We start from the raw sequence: 23,178 nt of genomic DNA, 5'->3' as shown, positions 1-23,178 counted from the left end.
GGACCAATGCTGAAGCTGAAACTCCAATACTTTGGCCACATGATGCAAATAGCTGACTCTTTTGAAAAACCCTGATGTTGGGAAAGATTGAGGGCAGGAGGAGAAGGAGATAACAGAGAATGAGATGGTTGGATGGCATCACCAACTCAATGAACATGAATATGTGTAGACTCCAGAAGTTGGTGATGGACAAGGAGGCCTTGCGTGCTGCCATTCATGGGCTCACAAAGTGTTGAACACGACTGAGCAACTGAACTGAACTGAAGTTGTTGAACATAGTGTCAGATTTCTTTCCTCTTTTTCTTTTCGTTTTCTTCAGTTTTGTTTTTGATGGGCAGGATTTTTGTTTTTCCTTAGAAGATATTCCACTCTGAATGTAGTCATAAGTCTGAATTTTAAAACCTCTTAAGTAATGTGTTGTTATAGGTAGCTAGTCAACAACTTGATGCAATTAGATTTATTAGTTTTTGTTCTCAATTTGTTCAGTTCAGTTGAGTCCTTCAGTTGTGTCTGTTTCTTTGAAGTGCCATAGACTGCAGCATGCCAGGCTTCTCTATGCATCACCAACTCTCGGAACTTACTCAGGCTCATCTCCATCAACTTGGTGATGCTATCCAATCATATCATCCTCTGTCTTTTGCTTCTTTTCTTGCCTTCATCCTTCCTAATATCAGGGTCTTTTCCAATGAGTCAGCATGTTTAATATGCATTCAGTCTAGCCTGCTTTCCAGCATGGGTGAAGGAAAGGCTGCTAACAGAGATAAGGCCTGTGCTGCCCAGATTCCAACATGGCCACCTAGTCCTAGTATCATATTTCCTGCCTCCAGAGGCTATGAGTTTGTCAGAACAAGACATCTAGCTCTCTTAAGATAAAGACGACTTTTGTCTTGATCAACTTTGACTTTGAAGCCTTTAACCCAGAGCCTAGCACACAGTTCTTCCTTGTACATTTGTTGGATGATATAAAATATCTTGTGGATGCGGATGACATTTCTTCCAATACTGAAACCATACAACTGAAGTACTGTTCTGCCCTAAATCTATGATATAGACTGGCATCTTAGGTTTCCCTGATGTCTGCCATTAGACCCACTACTTAAAGCCAGTTGTATGTCCCTAGGCTGTCCCTGAAGTCTTCACTTTGCCATTTGAGAAGTTATCCTCCTAGCAATCTCTTCTCCGATGAAGACAGCATGAAGACAGCAATGAAGACAGCATGAAGTGGCCAGGAAGACGACATGAAACCATAAGTGTTGAGCATGGCCCCTAGTATCCATTTTCATGATGTATTTAGCAGTTTTTTTTCCAAGCAGGCAAGGTTCTCTGTCTTCTTAGATGTCCATGAAGATCAGTTTGATTTTCCAGCCAAGGATCAAGGAAGAGATGACAGTTCAATTCTCTGTATTCTAAAAAGCTTCAAAGTTCCCTCACCAAGGACACTGATGAAGGTAAAGATTTTATCACGGGTTTTGTTTTGTTTCTTCCTTTTTTTTTTTTTTTTTTTTTTTCCAGATGTTTTAGTGGCCTAAAGGGGAAAACTAGGGTAGGTCAGAGCACATATAACTAGGGGCTCCCAGTCAGCACTATATGCAAAGAACCTAAACTTCCCTGAGTACTTGGATCCAGGAAAGAAACATGAAGTGGCTTGTACTCCTCGGGCTGGTGGCCTTCTCAGAGTGCATAGTCAAGTAAGTACGGCGACTGTATGTCACATGATATTCCTTTCTCGGATTTTTCTTTTTATATGATTATTCTTCCACCCATCAGGTTTAGAAGGGAATGAAATATTTACCTAAGAGTCTTAAAGTTCAACTCTTACTTATTGATAAGTAACTTGCTAGAGGAACTGTGGATCCCAAGGTCTCTGGTGTAGTATTGGGTTGAACAAAATTGGGATCCACTCATGTCATGACTTGAAAATACAACTCCTTGCAACTGTTCAGTGCACAGTCTATGCAGATGTAAATGTGTTCCTTTGGAATAGTACTTTTCTAGATTTTATTCAACATGTTCTCTTTTTTCCCTGTCTGCTTCAGTGTGTATTTGCCTATGTCTGCATCTCTGTATCACTGATATTTATCTCTCCATCTCTTTGGAAGTCACTGGGAGTCTATTTCTCTTAGTGTTGTTTTCTTTTAATTTTTCATTTTACTCATACTTCCTTCTCAAGCCTCTGAATTTCCCTTCCTTCTTCCCTATATCTTGGATTCTTCTTTCAACTCTCTCTTCTCTTTCAACTTGGAGAAAGATATGCTATTTTATATACACTGTTTTGTGCCTGACAAGCAGTGTGACCAGAGCAAACTCAGAAACCTTTTGCATTTCAAATTGCTCCCTTGTAAAAGAGGATATGAGTTCCCCTTCTACCTCCTTCCTTGAGGTTCTATGAGAAGGAATATGTGGGATGGCAACAGCAATGCTAATAGCTTTCATTGTTGAGACTTCCTATTAATCAGGTACCTTGTATCCATCGCTTCACTTATCCCCAAGATATTCTATTTGGGGGGTTTGTATTGTTATATTCCACCATTTACTGAAGGAGAGACTGAGACACCACATGGTCCTATGGCTTACCCAAGATTGGAGAAAAGAACCTGCATTCAAATCTATGTCTTCGCCATGGTATATGCATAAAATTATAATAACAATGTGCCTCATAAAAATGATTAGAAAATACACAGGGCCATTACAATGATAGTTATACCTTAACACTGACAGCTAATTGTAGCATCTTCTTTGTTTTCTTTGTCAAATGCTTGGTAAAAGAATACCTCTAAGGAGAGTGAAGACCATGAGAAACACCCTCAGTGGAGAAAACATGCTGAATAATTTCTTGAAGAAGCACGCTTACAGACTGTCCCAGATTTCTTTTCGTGGCTCAAATCTAACTATTCACCCACTGAGAAACGTCGATGATGTGAGTATTTTGGGAGGACGGTGCCTCACAAAACCTCCTGGTGCTCTAGCCTAGCATAGGGCTCATCTGGAGGTGCCAGGTGGGATGCTGGGGTTAGGGTTCCTGCAGGAGGCAGAGACACTGGAAAGCAGGGACCCTAACCAGAGGAGAAGGCAGTCTCATCCTCAACTGTTGGTCTTTGTGACTGGGCCTGACAATTAACAGGTAGCTGGTAAATATCCATTTCTTTGTCAAATACGTGTCATTAGTTTGAGGGTGATTGTTCCTTCTGAAGTAAGTGAGCTACTCAGTTACAGATGAAGAGTGAACCATCACTTAACAAAAGGTAGAAACAATTGCAAGGTAATTGTGAATCGCCAGGTAGAGGAATTCAGTTTCCACAGATGCAAGAAAAACAGCAGTAAAAAGTTACTGAACCTGTATTCTGTTTATGGCCATAAGAATCTAACATAGTTCTTACAGTTTTTAGATTAGAAAAGGGCTTATTTGTCTTCAGGAATGCCCATGCCAGCCTGAGAGATAGGCAAAGAGTAAATACATGTCAAATGAAATGATCACTTATGTGGTGTTGATTGGATGTGGTCTGAATTTAGAGGGAGTGGCTGGGGTTGATCAAGAAGGACCTCCTGGAGAAGGGGGTGCTAAGGCTGGGTTTGAAGGGACAACAGAGCTTGTCAAATGAAGGAACCAGGACTTCCCTGGGTGTTCCGTGGTCATGGAGGCCCAGTTGTTACGCCTCTGGGCTTCCCATGCAGGAGGTACCACTTCAAAGCCTGGTCATAGAGTCAATATCCTGCATACAATGTAGCACAGGTAAATATATATCAAATACAAACACCTGTGTGACCAAAGTCTGTGAGCTGCACTGTGGTTAGAAAGTGATTTCAAGAGATATGTGACACCCAGAGGGAGGCATCAGTGTGGGAATAGAGGGTAGACAGTTCTGCACTAACCCATTTCCTCCTTCACCCTGTAGTTGGTCTACATGGGTAACATCACCATTGGAACACCCCCACAGGAATTCCAGGTTGTCTTTGACACAGGCTCAGCTGACTTTTGGGTGCACTCCCTCTTTTGCACCAGTCCAGCCTGTGGTGAGTACAGATACCCCATAACCAGACCATCCTTCACTTGCCCTGCCACCCTATTTCCACCGTGGCACATGATGACATTCATCTCTTGTGTCTACAGCTACACGTGTTAGGTTCAGACAACTTCAGTCTTCGACCTTCCGGTCTACCCAAAAGACCTTCAGCATCACCTATGGATCTGGGAGAATGAGAGGAGTTGTTGTTCATGACACAGTTCGGGTAACAGTGTAACAAACGCTGAGTCAGGACTGGCTATGAAGCTGCCACTGCTTGGCAAACAGATTCAGGACCATCTGGCAGGACCCTTCCTAGTCTAACTCCCATAGATATTGGCCATTTATCCACCGGATCATGTCTTTGGGGAGGCAGTGCCCATGGTGACACACGAACAAGCAAATTAGCTAACCCAGAGAGTGGCTTGTGCTGTGGACTTGCAGCTCCTCTGCCCATGAACAGTTCAAAGTTCATTTTGCTGGGAGCAAGAAGAAGTGATAAAAGCACCCACATTTATATTCACAGACTCAGTCACTTTCAGGTGATAACCGGTTTAATCCTGCAACAACCCGACACAGCAGGTACTCTGGTTAGCTCATGAGACATATGAGGAAACTGAGGTGCAGACAGCAAGGGCCTTGCTGAGGGCACACATGTGGTAAACGGTGGAGTTAGGCTGGCTCTTCAGGACTGAAGTTGCTGTGCAGTGTTTGCGGACAGGATAAAACTGATCCGGGGACCCTAGGGGCAGGCAAGGGCTTCAGGTATCCAGAGTTGGAAATTGGAGGCCTGAGAAGTCAAGGGGCCTGATAAATGAATTCTCACTCTTGAGGACCCTTGAGAGTCTAATAAACCTATGGCCTGCCTCCCTCAAAATACTTGAGTAATTCCTCTCTCTCTGTTTCTCTCGCATACACTCTCACAGAAATATACACATATCCCCAAGAGTGAAATCCCCAGGCAGTAATTGCATAGACGCCTGCAAGGAAGATTGTGTTTTCGGCTTCTGCCTTCCAAGACAGATGCAGAATCCACAGTACATTACAGAAAATGAAGTCCATTCCTGTCATTAGGTCACAGAGAAGCCAAAGAGAAGGCTCTCTTGCTCTCGATTGTTTTGTCCATAAGGGGGCACCAATGGGACCTGGCCTGACTCTTGGTTGACCCACCTGCAGAGAAGCCAGGAGGCAATTTTGACTCACTCAGGTGGTGTTTTTCAGAGGGGCAGATTTTTAAATTCACAGCCTCTCTCAAAAGGAACCCAAATTACCCTCCCAGCTTAGTCTAACCATCTATGGGGCACTTAAGACAGAGCACAGCCTCAATTCTTCTCTGAGGATCTAATGGCAATGCACTCCAGCCCAGTCCTAGCCCCACTTCACGTATCTGTAAGTGGGAACACTCTTCTCTCCCACAGATTGGGGACCTTGTAAGTACTGACCAGCCGTTCGGTCTTAGCGTGGCAGAATCCGGGTTTGAGGACACAGTTTATGATGGCATCTTGGGCTTGAACTACCCCAACAAATCCTGGTCTAGAGCCATCCCCATCTTTGACAAGCTGAAGAATGAAGGTGCCATTGCTGAGCCTGTTTTTGCCTTCTACTTGAGCAAGTAAGTCTGAGATGGACAATCACTTTATCCAAATTAGCTGTAAGATGCTTTCAGTTACATGAAAATTAGAACACTTGATAGAAGAGTATCCTAAGAGATAATCTAACCCAGGATAACTATGGCCCCAAGGCCCTACCTGGATTCACCACTAGCTTTAATAAATAAAATTTTATTTGAACACAACCCTACTCCTGGGCTCAAGACCAGTAACTTGGTCTAGGGGGGTGAGTGAGGAAGAAGGCGAATGGAAGGCAACAGGAAACAAGTTGAAGGGAAGGCATTAGGATTTGCTTATGAATTTGATAAGGATGGAAGGAAAAGGTGGATATGGAAAATTGTGGATATTTTTGCTTCCTCATTTGCATTTCACTGTGAGCCCAGGACCAGCAACCCAATTTATGGAGCTAGTGAGAAATGAAAGTTTGGGGCACAAAAGTGTGGGACCCTTTGTAAAAGAAATATTAGGAATTTAAAGACAGGGAGAGAAGAGGTGGGGCCCTTTCTGAGTGTGGGCCCTTTGGACATTAGAGGTCACAGGCCAGCAGAGCCAACTCTGGGCGACCGGAACCCACACCCTTAGAACTCTCATTCTTTGATTTTTCTGAAAAATGACAAGCTGGACAAGGAGAAAACCAAAACACTTCAGCACCCTCTCCTCTAAGAGTGTCTCAGCACTCAGGTCGCTGGAGGTCCAGGGCATCTTCAGAAGACACACTGGGTGGAGTCCAGCCAAGTGATTCAGCTTCTAACCTCCTCTGTGGCACTCATTAGTCAGTAACAGACCTCAGTCTGGATCTCAATGTCTCCTAGAAGCTATTTCTGCATCTGTACATGAGGACCTTATTAGGGCCTTGATGGGTAGACAAGTGCAGCTCTCAGACAGTGCTGTTGTTACTGTCCTCCAAGGATCACCTCCTCACTTCTCTCTACAGAGACGAGCAGGAGGGCAGTGTGGTGATGTTTGGTGGAGTGGACCACCGCTACTACAAGGGAGAGCTCAACTGGGTACCATTGTTTGAAGAGGGTGACTGGAGTGTTTACATGGACCGGTAAGCACATGTGTACGGGAGTGTCCACATGACCCTCCCTCTGAGGGTCAGCCCAAGTGATGCTCCCACTACCGTACATGGACACAGGCAGACACACAAATGCATTTTCAGACACACGGTCACACAGACATATACACCACCCACAATGACAGACAGACACACAGACACATGGAAACACACAAGCAGACACACATAAACATACACAGAGACACATAAAACATGCATAGCTAGTCAGAGACACACAAACACACACAGTGACACATACAAACACACATACAAACAAACACAAAAGCCCATAAATACACAAACAACCCATGAGTTCATAATCCCCAGGCTCTCTGACCAGGGCTCTGACAAGGGTCCTATAAGGGTCCAGAGAGGTCTGTGCAGCTGGGAGAGGGCTGCACCCACTGCACTTTGAGGTGGGGAGCATGGTTAGAGGACTCTACAATGTGGTGAACAGAGGATCGGAGAGAATTTCACAAGTATGAACAAAGCTATGACAAGATGACCGACTTTCAGGGCACCTTGGACATAGAAAGTTCTCAGTACAGATAAATGTCCTTTTAAAAACAAGGACATTCCTGAGAAAATGGGGAAAACTGGTCTTCCTAGGGAGCAACTACCCAGCAGTGAAAAGAGCTTGGCTGCAGTCTTAAGATGTGAAGGCAACTAATAAAAATGATATCCCACGTTCTTGGGCACACAGTGGGACAGGGTCTATAACAGAGATTCAGGAAGGTGGGATCCAGGAGTGACCTGAGGACAAGAGTCATAATTGGTAGGATTCTGTGTGATACCCTCAGACAAAAGCTGACCTATCCTTTGGCTTTTCTGTGGGCTAGTCATGTATTTCTTGACCAGGAGCTCAGGGTCTGAGCTGGATGTAGGAGCAGTGTTGGGAGACACCCTCTCCCAAAGGATCCCCTCTCTCCCCTTACTATGAGAATCTGCTGCCCCTGCGAATCTCCATCCTCACTCTGTGTGCGACCCGTTATTTGTTCCCCACCAGATACAGCTCTCTGGAGGTTTCTTATTGTTTTCTAAGTCTACATTCACTCATTGAACAGACAAGCATTGGGCATCCACTGTTTGCCAGGCACTTCAGTGAGGCAAGGAGAATAAAACTCCCCCTCACATCTAAGAAGGCAGATGTACATGAAGTGACTTGCTCACATAGTGAATTGTAAATTTGGTACATGCTAGACATGAGGAGGAGAAGGTAATGGCAACCCATTCCAGTACTTTGCCTGGAAAATCCCAGGGATGGTGGAGCCTGGTAGGATGCCCTCTGTAAGGTCACACAGAGTCGGACATGACTGAAGTGAGTTAGCAGCAGCAGCAGCAGACATGAGGTTGGGTCTACAGAGACTGACCAAGACAGGGGACTGATAAATACTGGGGGAAAGACTTCCCAAAAACTGTACAATTAAACTGGGATCTGGAAGTTGAGAAGTAATTTTTTATTTTTTTTTTGTCAAAGTGGAGTGGAGTATTCTAGAAATGAAGACCAGCTTGTGTCAAGGTACAAAATATCCTGGTGTATTCAAGTACTGCATTCGAGGATGTCAAGAAAGACGCTGTGTCGAGAGGAAAGGAAAAGAGGGCCAGAGAGGAAGGGCTGTTTAGGAGACAGTCGGGAAGGGGACAACTCTGGGGAGACTGAGAGTGACCTTGATGCCAGCTTTCTTCTTTTGTCTCTCAGCATCACCATAAAAAGAAAGGTTATTGCTTGTTCTGGTGGCTGCGAGGCCATTGTTGACACCGGGACATCACTGATCCGAGGCCCAAGAAAACAGATCAATAACATACAGAATCTCATCGGCGCCAGGCCACGGGGTTCCAAGGTAAAGGGTCATACCCCAGGGTCACTCCCAGTCTCCATACACAACAAGTATCTCCAGAGCCAACCTCTCACCCTCTCTCTCTAACAGCACTATGTTTATTGTTCTGTGGTCAATACCCTGCCCTCTATCATCTTCACCATCAATGGCATCAACTACCCAGTGCCAGGTCGAGCCTACATCCTCAAGGTGAGGGGACAACACTGAGGGTTCGTTCTCAAACTGGAGCCTGTAGGAACCCTTTTGGCTATGCTGGGAGGAGGGCGCCCTCTGGAGGCCATGTCGCAGCATTGCAGATGCTGCTGAGCCCTGTGGCTGGGCCAGGGCCTCCCACAAATACAATCACTTGAGAGAAAAGGGCTGTGTGGGACACTGATCTTCCTGAAATAAATGTGAAGATGCCACACCATATGGCATGGTGGGAGTCAGGGAGAGGGGAACACTAAGGTCCTCAGTTCTCAAAAAGCTTCAGTTCTGAACATGTACGTGCATGAACATGAAATTCAGCTCTCACAGTCCCGGAAATAGGCCATGTTACAAGGAGAATGGCTGGGGACAGTCCCAGTGTGATGTCCCAGCATAAGTTAACAGTCTCTGTTCCCTTCTTGAAGTTTTCTTGGTTTGAAGATAAATTACATTCTCAGCCTAGTTTTCGGCTTCATCTTCCCCTTGCTCCGGCCAGGTGCCTCCTTTGTGAGTTGGGGTACCCGACCCCTCTGTGGGGAGGTTGGATCCTAAGAAGAATGAAGGGTGCACAGTGACTGTTCAGCCCCAGCACAGGGTGGAGGCTTCACGTAAGCTCCCTGAGAGAGTTCAGAGCAGGCTGATGGGCTCAAAGACTTTGAGGAAGAGAGGGAATTTCAGGAGTTCTAAAACCACAAACTCATTGAGCCATATGGAGGGTTGCTTGGTTCTATGCAGAATTGCACTCGATTCCCTGCAAATGGCATCTCAAGGTTGTCTGCACTGGGGCACTGGGAACTTACTAGGGGTGATGAGGGCTATGGACTGACCCGTGGGAATGGGGAACGAGAGTACATTATCCAACCAAGCCTGGAGTGGCCAAAGAGGGCGAGTATGGGCCAAAGAATGCTTCTCAGATTTCCTGAGTTAAGTCTGCAAGAACGTGTTGTGGGCACTGCTCTATTTAAGATGGATAACCAACAACAAGTTACTTTGTAGCACAGGGAACTCTGCTCAGTTTTATGACAGCCTGGATGGGAGGGCTGTCTTTGGGACCAGGATACTCAGATATGTACAGTTGAGCCCCTTTACTGTCCACCTGAAATTCATAATATTGTTAATCAGCTATATTCCAATACAAAATAAAATTTTTCAATAAAGTATGGATTGTGGCTTGCAGGAGGAGGACCAGCTTTCTCTGCACAGAAAACAAGGAGCAGGAATCAGAAGGAAAGAAACAGGGAGTGAGGGGAACTAGGGACACATTTGCTCCTATCTAAAAAATTATATTGAAGTGTGGCATATCTTCAGTGTTGCATTAAGCTCTCCTGCACAACAATGTGACTCAGTTATACACACACACATATATATATATGTTTTTCATATGGTTTATCACTGAATATTGAATATAGTTCCTTATGCTCTACAGTAGGACTTTGTTGTTTTTCCTTCCTCTGTTTCCCCAACTCCTAGTCCTCCACTCACCACACCCGTCCACAAGACAACCTCATGTCTTCGACCTCTTTGGTTTTGGATGAACTCTCATATTCCCTGCTGCTGAGAAAACCCCTTGATACTTACCAAAACAGGGAAATAAAACAAAGAATTGTGCTTGGTCTGGATATTGGGGGGAGTCACCGGTAAGGGCTCATGCTGACTGATGTGTGTCTCCAACTCCCCCAGGATTCTAGAGGCCACTGCTATACCACCTTTCAAGAGAACCCTTTGAGTCTATCTACAGAAAGCTGGATCCTGGGAGAAGTCTTCCTGAGGGTGTATTTCTCAGTCTTTGATCGAGGAAATGACAGGATTGGCCTAGCACAGGCAGTATAAATGCTTGGTGTGGTTCAGGAATCAGTAAGGGTGCTCCAAGCAAACACTAAATCACACTTAGGGTACTCCTGCCCAGGATGCTGTGAACTGTATTTGTTGGTCTTCACACCCTATTCTCAGTAAAGAATAAAGTGTTTCACTCGTAATGGTGCTGAAGAAAATGGCTGCCTCTGTTTGTGTCTGGGATTGAAGGATCTAGAAACAAGTCTGAATCAAAATTGAGAGAAACCCTACTCCAAATGGCTTTAAGGAAAAGGGAGACTTATTGAAATGATTCTGGGAATCCATGATACAAGAATCAGAGCAAATACAAAGATCTCAGTGATTGGACCCAAGAAATCAGAAGTCATCAATTCTCTCTCACTCTCACTCTTTCCCTTCGCACTTCTTTGATGGTCTTAGCCTGGCAGCTTTCTTCCTTAAGGCTTCTAAACCTAGTGAGGGAGTCCAAGCTACCTGCCCTAGGGCTTTAAATCACGAAGGCATCACCTAGTAATGAAAGAAGCTTGCAGACATCAGAGTTCAAGGGTGTTCTCTGAATGACCCACCTCAGATCACATGTGCAGCCCCAGATCAGCCACCTGGTAGGAAGATGGGGTCTTATCACTGGTTTTACATGGTCTTAGGCCCTGACCAGGCAGCACACATGATTGTCAATTTCCTCCAGAACTACATAACTGAAGCTGGGGAGAGGCAGCCCCAAGGATAGCGACTGGCAGATGGTCTAGGCCCTGGAAGAGTTTGTGATGACCCACCAACTCCACCACCTCTTCATTCAGAGGAAGTATAAGGGGCAATGAAATAGTCTCTCTTTGTCCCATCTCAGATGATCTTATCACCGGGCTTCTCCTCCAGGGGACTTTGGGTGAGGTACTTCATGCAGAGCAGATTCCCTCTTGTTCCCAACACCCCAATCACCAGCTCTCTGCCACATATGCCTTCTCTGTCCTTTCCAGTCCTAGTTGGTAAGTGGTGGCCCCAGTGGATCCCTGAGCCATACCCCTCCTCCAGGACACAGAATGCCCCTTCCTTGACTTTCAATGCTGCTGGGGAAAATGCAACACATGTATCGGGGGACCCAGAGTATACAGAGCCTTCAGCCTTTCTGAGCTTCTCCATGGGTGGGGCTACAAACTATTTGCTTGGAGCTGCCATGGTTAGGCACTTTTGCAGAAGAAGCATCCATTCTTTCCATGTGGAGGCCCTCAGTAGATGCCTCAGCCGAGTCAGCAGGGGTCACAGGTTGATTTCTTTTCAGATTGAATGGTTTGATCTCCTTGTTGTGTAAGAGACTCTCAAGAATCTTCACAAGCACCACCATTCAAAAGCTTAATTCTTTGCTATTCACCATTTCTTATGGTCCAGATCGCACATCTGTACGTGATTACTGAAAAAATCATAGATTTGACACTAGAGACTTCTGTATCAAAGTGAGTCTCTGCTTTTTTAATACACTGTGCATGTTTTTCATAGCCTGTCTTCCTTCCAAGGAGCAAGTGTCTTTTAATTTTGTAGCTGCACTCAAGGTCCTTAGTGTTTTTGAAGACCAGGAAAATAAAATCTGTCACTGTTTCCACTTTTCCCTCATCTATATGCCATGATGTGGTGGGACTGGATGCCATGAATATTGAGTGTATTTTTGTGAATAGTTTTTTGAATATTGAGTTTTAAGCCAGTTTTTGCATCTCCTCTCCTCATCAAGAGGTTCTTTAGTTCTTCTTTGCTTTCTGCCATTAGGGCAGTGTCATCTTCATATCTGTGGGTGTTAATATTTCTCCCAGCAATCTTTATTCCAGCTTGAGATTTATGCAGTCCAGCATATCGAATGATGTACCCTGTATAGAAGTTAAATAACTCGAGTGAGAATGTACACCTTGTCATGCTTCTTTCCCAGTTTTAAATTTTTCAGTTATTCTGTGTCTAATTCAAACTGCTGCTTTTTTACCTACATACAGACTTTTCAGGAGACTTGTAAGGTGATCTGCTACTAGCATTTCCTTAAAAATGCTCCACAGTTTGTTGTGGTCCACACACTGAAAAGTTTTAGCATAGTCAATGAAGCAGACAGAAATGTTTTCTGGGATTCCCTTGCTTTCTTTATGATCCAATGGATGTTGGTAATTTGATCTCTGGTTCCTCAAACCAATTTGTACATCTGGAAGTTCTCAGTTCTTGTAGTGTTGAAGCTTAACTTGAAGGGTTTTGAGCATTACCTTCCTAGCAAGTGAGATGAGTACAATTGCATGATAGGTCGAACATCTTTGGAATTGTCTTTCTTTTGGATTGTATTGAACACTGACCTTTTCCAGCACTGTGGCCACTGCTGTGTCTTCCATATTTGCTGACATAGTGCATGCAGTACTTTTACAGCCTCATTCTTTAGGATTTTCAAATAGCTCAGCTGGAATTCCATCACCTCTCCTATCATTGTTTGTAGTGATGATTCCTAAGGCCTGCTTGACTTCATACTCCAGTATATCTGGCTTCACATGAGTGAAGCAAGCATCATCCCTATCCTGGTCTTTATGACCATGTTTGTGCAGTTCTTCTGTGCATTCTTGCCACCTCTTCTTGGTCTCATCTGCTTCTGTTAGGTCTTTGACTTTTCTGCCCTTTATTGTGCCCATCTTTGCATGAAATGTTCCTCTGGTAGCTCCAATTTTCCTGAAGCGATCTATACTCTTTACAGTTCTATTATTTTCCTCTAATTCTTGCAGTGTTCACTTATGAAGACTTTCTTATATCCCCTTGCTATTCTCTGGAAGTCTTTATTCCATTGAGTATATCTTTCCCTTTCCCTTTTGCCATTCACTTCTCTTATTTCCTCTGCTGTTTTTAAGGCCTCCTCAGGCAACCCCTTTTCCTTCTCCTATTTGTTTTTCTTGGGGATGGTTTTGGTCACCACCTCCCATACAATGTTACAAACCTCCATCCATAGTTCTTCAGGCTAACAGATGCAATCCATTGAATCTATTTTTCATCTTTGCTCTAAAATCATAAGGTATTTGATTTAGGTCATAGGTGATGTTCTACTGGTTTCCCTTATTGACTTTAATTTAAGCCTGAATACTGCTTGCTTCTGCCTAAGCATTGTTGCAGATCACCACCCACCACTCCCAGTCAGTGTGTATCGAGGTCCAGCCCCCACAAGATCCAGGGGAACCTGAAGGAAAAATGGCATCAGCACATGATTTAGAGAGAGATAAGGAAAGAATATTGTAGATAATAAAATAGAGGAGAGAAAGAGGCTGATATTCCTTGATTTACATAGAAAGCCAATAAAACTCCAAGACAAGGAGTTTGTCCGGTTCATGGAGGCCACAAGTGCCCTCCCAGTCTCCCGAAGGTGTGAAGATGCAAAACGTCTTCCCATTCTGATCTTAGAAACCCGGGCAGATAAGCGAACGCAGGGAGCCTCTATGCTCCAAGGGATCAGCGTGAGAAAGAGAGTAAGAAAGAGAAAGAAAGAAAAAAAAAGAGAGAGAGAGAGAGATGGGGTGACCAAGCTTCTTTGAGTGAGGCCCATTATTTTTATTTTCAAAAGGGCCTTTTATACCTTTGCTTGTACATAGAGGGAAATGAAAGTTGCAAAATCATACAGAGTCAGCCCAAATATTACATCTGTTTTGTCTTTATCAAAACCAGGGGTTTTTTCTGCATACCTTTCCCATAAACAATATTGTGTACATTATCTTCTGGCCTTGGAGACCTGTGAACATTTTATGGCCCTCTTTTGATAAAGGCTGCTCAACCAGAAAACTTATTTTCCCTTGAAATGCTTTTACTTTATATTTCTAATCTATGTCAGCCTCAGAAAAAGTTAAACAGAGTTACATTTCTCACGGAGCAAAGGTGCAGTGAGTTACAAGAAAGAACCAATTAGCTCAAAGATCTGATGTGGTTAATTTCAAGGCTACACTTGTTTTTCTTACATTCCAACTATGTTAACTTATGCACTCCCAGGTGCACAGTGGATAAGAGATATGGGAACTTAGCAACAAGCATTGGCCCAATAATGAAATCCTATACCAGCACTACTCTAATAACTTTTAACTCTTTGAAAGGCTCTATGTTTTAGGCTTCCCATGCCTCTCACAGTTGGGAGGCTGTAAAAAAACACATGCAGAGCTGTAAGAGTTTGGATAAACCCACCAAGCAAGCTAGAATACTAACAGAGGGGGTTTGATTTGAAATATTTTTCTCATGTCCAGGAGACTTATTAGCTAGAGCCCTAAATTGATTTTCTCCAAAGAAAGGTGGTCGGAGATAGCCCCCTGTATGTCAGGAAAGTTGGTGAAAGACACAAGATAGTGAAACAGACAGATTCTGGTCTTGGGATAGATGCTCGAACAGGCCGAGGGAGACCCTTGAGTTCTGAAGCCTTGCTTAACACTTATCTTCCACATAACCTTGTCATGGGTGGGATCTCCCATGCTGGCTCCCAGCAGGTGTGGAGCAAAATCACACAATTTGAGAACTGTTATCCTGGATTTTGGCTTGGCTTTTCATGTGATTAGCTGTGTGAACTTGATCAAGTCCCTTAACCTCAGTTTTCTCATCTGGACAATGGGCACCATGATGATAATTTCACCTGTAGATGCATGTGTGCCTGCTAAGAACAAGTGGCCCTGAGAGAGTTTTCTGGGTTCCTGAGTCTGGAACAAATATGAATTATTCTGTCACCTGGGGAGAAGGAAATCTTCTGTTTAGAAGTTATGGCTGCCATCCCCAAGGCTAACTATTGATTCAAGCCAAATGACATCTATCTCTGAACCTTGACCCAGAACTCTGACTGAGCTGATGCTTCTATTTTCCGGGCCCCAACAAGAGCTAATGATTACTGGCTCAGATTGCTCTGTTCCCAGCCTTACCAGCCAGCTTCTCCTTGTCAACTACTTCTAGACTGAACTCACTCTGCAAGGAGAGTTGTAACACTTCTGGTCTCTTTTCCATTTCCCACATCTCCAGTGTAGCAAGAAGTAGCTGTTATGGCTACTTGTCATAGCAACAGCTCTGGTAACCTGTACAGTCCAATCTCAGCCTGTTAAATGAAACTGTCCCCATTTGGCCCCTCATGTTTAAATTACCTACAGTTGCCTTAGAACTCTTCCTATGCTTGCTGTTTAACGACCAAATATGTGTGGCTATGATCTAGTTTTCTTTCCCAAGCATGATTCCAAAAAAGCAATGAAGTAACCAGACATTTAGTCATCTAACTACCCACAGGAATTGACAAAAGCAAACCACCCATCCTACATTTCAAGCTTGCCCCAAAACAACATTGAACTGATCTACTGAAAAAATGTGATACATTGGCATGTACACTCCACAGAGGTCACTTTTTCTGGATTCGTTTTCCACCTAATGCAGAATGTCTATCACAAGCCTCGTCCTGCAGCAACTGGTCACCTGGTTTTTGCAGACTCAGCCCACTCCAGATCCCTTTAAAATCCCTCAGTAAAATCTAGAGCACAACTCAGTCAAAGCTCTCTCTCCTTGAGAAAACAGTTTTTTTTTGTTTATTTGTTTGATTTGTTTTGTTTTGTTGTGTTGTGTTTTTTAGAAAACAATGTTTGGTAACACATTCAAAATCTTGTGCTCCTTGCCTTGGATTCAAGGACCTGCACCAGAGGATGGGAAGCCTCCCCTTCCAACAAAATATTTCTCCACTCCATCCAGGACCAAAGCCTTCACTGGACCCTGTGTTCTCATTGGTATCATTCAGTTGCTAAGTCATATCTGTCTCTTTGTGCTTACATGTTTGGCAACAAAACAGGCTTCCCTGTCTTTCACTATTTCGTGTAGTTTCCTCAACTCATGTCCTTTGAGTAGGTGATGCTATCTAACAGTCTCATCCTTTTATTCCCTCTCCTTCTGTCAACGATCTTTCCCAGCATCAGGGTCTCTCCCAATGAGCTGAGTCTTCACATCATTGGCTTAAGTGTTGGAGCTTCATCTTCATCATCAGTCCTTACATTGAATATTGCTCTACCACTTCCAAAACAAAACTCATGTTTCCAATCACCTGACAATAATGAACACTGATAAAGTTTAATAGAAGAGGGATCTAGTCCTCTGGGAAATCCCAGCATTGCCACCCTGCCTTTCTCTTACCATTCTCTCCACCTGGCATAGAATTGCTTCCCTACAGCTTTTCCAGCTTGAAGTGGCCTGCTGACCCCAAATTGTCACCTGTCCAGGAATTGTTCTTTCCAGCTTCCTTAAAGACTTCTGCCTGCTCCCTGATTGTACTCTGTACATCAATTCAGTTCAATCTATCAGTCATGTTTAACTCTTTGCTATATCATGGGGTGCAGCATGCCAGGCTTCCCTGTCCATCACCAACTCCCAAAGCTTGGTCAAACTCATGTTCATCAAGTTGATGATGCCACCCAACAATTTCATCTTCTGTCTTCACCTTTGCTTCCTGCCTTTAATCTTTCCCAGCATCGGGGTCTTTTATAATGAGTCAGTTTTACCCATCAATTGGCCAAAGTAATGGAGGTTCAGCTTCAGCATTGGTCCAGTGAACATTCAGAACTGATTTCCTTTAGGGTGGACTGGTTGGATCTCTTTGCAATCCAAAGGACTCTCAAGAGTTGTCCAACACCACAGTTCAAATGCATCAATTATTTGGTGCTCAGCTTTCTTTATGGTCCAACTCTGACATCCGCTCACGACTTGTGGAAAAACCATAGCTTTGGCTATACAGACCTTTGCTGGTAAAGTAATGTCTCTCATTTTTAGTATGCTGTCAAGGTTTTTCATAGCTTTTCTTCCAAGAACCAAGTGTCTTTTTTTTTTTTTTTTTCAAAGCTGCAGTCACTATTGAGAGGGTAACAGGCAGGAAGGCCAGGGGTCTCCAAACGGAGGAAATAGCCTGAAAGTGTCAGAAATTTTTATCTCTCTTAAGCGGCAAGAGAAAACAAACGCGACATTTTTTTCTTTCTCTATACAAATTAAAAAGGAGTTTCTCTTAAAATTCTGTGTTCCCATAATGACACCTGGTTTTACTTGAAGTTAACCGTTGTCTTTTTCTTATGAAAATGTTTATCTTAAGCTATGCTAGTGTACTATGCATTTACCCCAAACTCTGTCTTCAAGTCGGTTCCGACTTTTGGGCTCAGAACCTACTTGATAAACCAGTATGTTATACTCTGATATTATTCCTCTAATCTATGTAAATAGAACTATTTGTATGGTGCTCTGCCTTTCTTCAAGATTCAATTTAATCCTTTTATGGCCCAAGATAAACCATTTGGAGCCAAGATTATCCCAAAATACACCTTATGGGTGAGGGGCCCGGTTCCATTCTGAGTTTTGAGACATTCCTTTCTTTCATTGAAAGGCTGCTTGTGACTATATAACATCCAGCTAAAGACTAGCAGGGGGGTACTCTTTCTGCCCCCTTCTGATGCCTATGTCAGAAGCTTTCTCTATCTTCTTTATACTCTCACTTCAGTTTAGCTCAGTTCAGTCGCTCAGTCATGTCCGATTCTTTGCGACCCCATGAATCGCAGCACGCCAGGCCTCCCTGTCCATCATCAACTCCCAGAGTTCACTGAGACTCACGTCCATCGAGTCCGTGATGCCATCCAGCCATCTCATCCTCGGTCGTCCCATTCTCCTCCTGCTCCCAATCTCTCCCAGCATCAGAGTCTTTTCCAATGACTCAACTCTTCGCATGAGGTGGCCAACGTATTGGAGCTTCAGCTTTAGCATCATTCCTTCCAAAGAAATCCCAGGGTTGATCTTCAGAATGGACTGGTTGGATCTCCTTGCAGTCCAAGGGACTCTCAAGAGTCTTCTCCAACACCACAGTTTAAACGCATCAATTCTTCTGTGCTCAGCCTTCTTCACAGTCCAACTCTAACATCCATACATAACCACAGGGAAAACAATAGGCTTGACTAGATGGACCTTAGTCGGCAAAGTAATGTCTCTGCTTTTGAATATACTATCTAGGTTGCCCATAACTTTTCTTCCAAGGAGTAAGCATCTTTTAATTTCATGGCTGCAGTCACCATCTTCAGTGATTTTGGAGCCCAAGAAAATAAAGTCTGATACTGTTTCCCCTGTTTCCCCATCTATTTCCCATGAAGTGATGGGACCAGATGCCATGATCTTCGTTTTCTGAATGTTGAGCTTTAAGCCAACTTTTTCGCTCTCCTCTTTCACTTTCATCAAGAGGCTTTTTAGTTCCTTTTCACTTTCTGCCATAAGGGTGGTGTCATCTGCATCTCTGAGGTTATTAATACTTAATAAAACTTTATTACACAAAAGCTCTGAGCGATCAAGCCTCATCTTTGGCCCGGATTGAATTCTTCTCCTCCGGGATCAAGAATCGTGGCGTTGTAATTCAACATCAACCTTTCACTATCTGCAGTGATTTTGGAACCCAGAGAAATAAAGTCTGTCACTGCTTTCATTGTTTCTCCATGTATTTGTCATGAAATAATGGAACTGGATGCAGTGATCTTCATTTTTTGATATGTATGTACCTCATCGAGACCATCCCCAAAAAAGTAAATGCAAAAAAGCAAAATGGTTATCTGAGGACACCTTAGAAATAACTTAGAAAAGAAGAGAAGCAAAAGGCAGAAGAGAAAAGAAGCACATACCAATCTGAATGCAGAGTTCCAAAGATAGCAAGAAGAGATTTTAAAAAAGCCTTTTTCCCCGTGCACCAGCCCCAAGCATGCTGTATCCTGCATCGGACATAGACTGGCAATTCGATTCTTACATGATAGTATACATGTTTCAATGCCATTCTCCCAAATCATCCCACCCTCTCCCTCTCCCTCTGAGTCCAAAAGTCTGCTATACACATGGAGGTGGGAGGGGGGGTTCATGTTTGGGAACGCATGTACACCCGTGGTGGATTCATGTCAATGTATGGCAAAACCAGTATAGCATTGTAAAGTAAAATAAGTAAAAATAAAAATTAAAAATAAATAAATAAACAAACAAAAAATAAAAATAAAAAAATAAAAAAGCCTTCTTAAGTTATCATTGCAAAGACATAGAGGAAAACAATAGAATGGGAAAGACCAGAGATCTGCTCAAAAAAATTAGGTAGGGAAGGACCATTTCATGCAAAGATGGGCCAAATAAAAGAAAGAAATGACATGGACCTAAGAGAAGCTGAATATATTAAGAAGAGGTTGAAAGAATATACTAAAGAACTATACAAAAAAGCACATTAATGACCCAGATAAACACAATGGTGTGATCACTCACCTAGAGCTAGACATCCTGAAATGTGAAGTCAAGAGGGCCTTAAGAAGCATCACTACGAGTAAAGCTAGTGGAGGTGATGGAACTGCAGTCGTGCTATTTCAAACCCTAAAAGATGATGCTGTTAAAGTGCTGCACTTAACGTTAGCAAATGTGGAAAGCTCAGCAGTAGCCACAGGATTGGAAGGGTCGTTTTCATTGCAATTCCAAAGAAAGGCGATTTCAAAGAATGTTCAACTACCACACACTTGCACTCATCTCACATGCTACCAAAGTAATTTCTCCAAGCAAGTGTTCAACAGTACATGAACTGTGAAATTCCATATGTTCAAGCTGGATTTAGAAAAGGCAGAGGAACAAGAGATCAAATTGCCATCATTCGTTGGATCAGAGAAAAAGCATGAGAATCCCAGAAATATACCTACTTCTACTTTATTGACCATGCAAATGTCTTTGACAATGTGCATCACAACCGATTGTGGAAAACTTCCAGAGATGAGAATACCAGACCACCTTACCTGCCTTCGGAGAAATCTGTCTGCAGGTCAAGAAGCAACAGTTAGAACTGAACTTGGAACAGCAGACTGGTTCCAAATCAGGAAAGGAGTATATAAGGCTGTATATTGTCACCCTGCTTATTTAAATTATATGCTGAGTACATCACGTGAAATGCCTAACTGGATGAAGCACAATTTGGAATCACGGTTTCTGGGAGAAATATCAATAACCACAAATATGCAGATGACATCACCCTCATGAAAAAAAAGGAAGAGGAACTAAAGAGACTCTTGATGAAAGTGAAAGTGGAAAGTAAAACATTTTGTTTAAACTCCACATTCAGAAAATGAAGATCATGGCATTTCATCCCATCACTTCATGGCAAATAGATGGGGAAACAATGGAAATGGAGAGATACTTTATTTTTTTTGGGGGGGGCATCCAAAATCACTGCAGATGATGACTGCAGCCATGAATTAAAAGATGCCTGCTTGTTTGGAGTAAAGCTATTTCAAGCCTAGCAGAATTTTTTTAAAACAGAGACTTTAATTTGCTGAAAAAATTCAGTATAATCAAAGCTATGATTTTTCCAGTTGTCATGTATGGATGTGACAGTTGGAGCATAAAGAATGGTGAGTAATGAAGAATTGAAAGTTTTGAACTGTCGTGTTGGACAAGTCTCTTGAGAGTCCCTTGGACTACAAGGAGATCCAACAAGTTAATGCTAAAAGAAAAATCCTGAATATTCATTAGAAGGACAGATGCTGAAGCTGAAACTCCAATACTTTGCCCAACTGATGTGAACAACTTACTCATTAGAAAAGCCCCTATTACTGGGAAAGATTGAAGGCAGGAAGAGAAGAGGACGACAGAGGATGAGACAGTTGGATGGCATCACTGACTCGATGACATGAGTTTGAGCATGATCCAGGAGTTGGTGAAGGACTGAGAAGCCTGGCGTGCTGCAGTCTATGGGGTTGCAAAGAGTCAGACATGACTGAGTGACTGAACTGAACTGAACATACCCTACAACATGTGCTATTTGTACTTGTCATGTTTCTCCAGCAAGACAGGGCTCTCCAAAGCCGCAACACATATCCCTAGTTAGTCTGCACCCATGCACAGAAGTCACCACCTAGCACTAACAAGGCATCCGGTGAGTTCTGTTGGCAGCGGAACCTCCATTTTAGTAGACATAGAGGAACCAAAGACCCATTCATCCTCCTGTCTCAAACAACTTGAAAGTAGAGGAGATAAATGAAAAAGCAGCTTTTTACATCAAATGTCAGGCAGCAGAGAATGGATTCCTGAGGCGGGGAGCAAGCAAGGTGAGTTCTACAACTGCCCCAACTCTAGAAATGGTTTCCAACACATACATGGAAGGGCTATCTAGGCAGAGACAAATGGTCTCCCCAGGAAGACAGATTTGAGACTCTAGATAGTTAAAGTTCATAGGAGAGAGCTACACACAGAGAACTGTGCGAGTGTACAGGTGATACCCTTCTAGTTGTCAGCAGAGTGTTGATAGTACTGGTCAGAATTATAGGGAACAACCCTTGAGTTTCAAATTGCACCAGGTCTAGTGATGTCCCCACCCACCTGCATGGAAATTACTAATTATTCCCATGACATCATTATGGCCCTGAAGACAATATTGCCTTACTAGTGGGGAATAGTAAACCTGGTCTAAAGGCTGGTCTTATATCAGCTAAAAAATCCTGAACAGCAAGCCTTCAAAAAATACAGCAATGAGGCATGTCAGCCTCCTGGGTCTACAGCTGGGGCTCCCCCACTGTTCCTGGAACTCAGAAGAAACAGCCTGAAATATTGCTTTCCTGCTGCTACAAGAAGGCAGGTCTGCTGATAAAATCAGAAGCAGACTTGAGGGGCAACAGGAAAGGAACTTCCACCCTGGTCCCTGCAGATAACTGAGAGCTTCCCCTCAGTGGATGCAGTTGAGTTTCTCTCATCTTTCCCTTTCTGAAATTCTTCTGGTGTGAGAACCAGAGTTCCTGGGTCCCAAGTCTTCACTAACTTACTTGCAGCTTTAGAGTGAGTCATACAACCCAAGGTCAATTTCCCACCTCTTGGATGAGGGAGACTGGACTTGCTCCAGAGCACTTGTTCTCGACTGAAGCTCAGTGCCAGTCAGTGGACATGAGGCTCGTTTTGCTCAGGATGCTGTGGTTGCCTCTGGTGGGCACGGGCCTGTAACTATCAGGTGATGATCATGGGTCCTGGGATCAGAATTGGGAGTGGTAGACTATTTGGCACACAGCTGCTGTGACATCGAGGACCTTAGAAGCCTTGACCAGTGGAACTTACCATCATTTTTTAAAATTTATTTATACTTTATTTTACTTTACAATACTTTATTGGTTTTGCCATACATTGACATGAATCCACCACGGTTTTGTGGGATGAGATCAGGTACTTAAAAGTCAGAAGTTCCCACGGGGAAGTCTGTAGATTCCTCAGCAGAAACTCAAATTAGGCTGATGAATCATCTCTGGTAAAAAACTTGGGGGACTAGATATGCCAGGAATCTTAGACAAATTTTGTAGTATTTTAAATACTATTTAAAGTAGGTCATTTTTTTCTTTTTATTTAATGATTATTATTATTTACTTTACAATATTGTATTGGGTTTGCCATACATGACCTGCCATTGCTCTCTGCTTGTGATGATACCCACAGTTATAGTGGAATCAAAGGGCTCTGGGGGAGGCTCTCTCTCTCCGTGATTCAGTAGGAGTGAGAACAGCTCTCTCCCCTCCACTTCTCTAGCAGGAATTCCACCAGGAAGGACATAACCTTCAAGTTTAACCAGAAGACTCAGGTAGGTCTGGCCCTCATGTAAGCACTATTCTTTGCCAAGTGCTTCTTCCTTCCCGCCTGGGTCCTGTAGAACCTGCCCACCT

The 23,178-nt window shown here is 43.4% G+C and overlaps 1 pseudogene; it reads left to right on the top strand.

Annotated features, from left to right (window-relative positions):
• Positions 1-1,587: 1,587 nt before the first annotated feature.
• LOC128068976 (pregnancy-associated glycoprotein 1-like) lies at positions 1,588-10,522 on the top strand (annotated as a pseudogene).
• The last annotated feature ends 12,656 nt before the right edge of the window (positions 10,523-23,178 follow it).

Source organism: Budorcas taxicolor, chromosome 25 (assembly GCF_023091745.1).
Source record: "Budorcas taxicolor isolate Tak-1 chromosome 25, Takin1.1, whole genome shotgun sequence".
NCBI lineage: Eukaryota > Metazoa > Chordata > Mammalia > Artiodactyla > Bovidae > Budorcas > Budorcas taxicolor.
The sequence above is the reverse complement of the archived record's forward strand: the minus strand, read 5'-3'. Positions and strand labels throughout refer to the sequence as shown.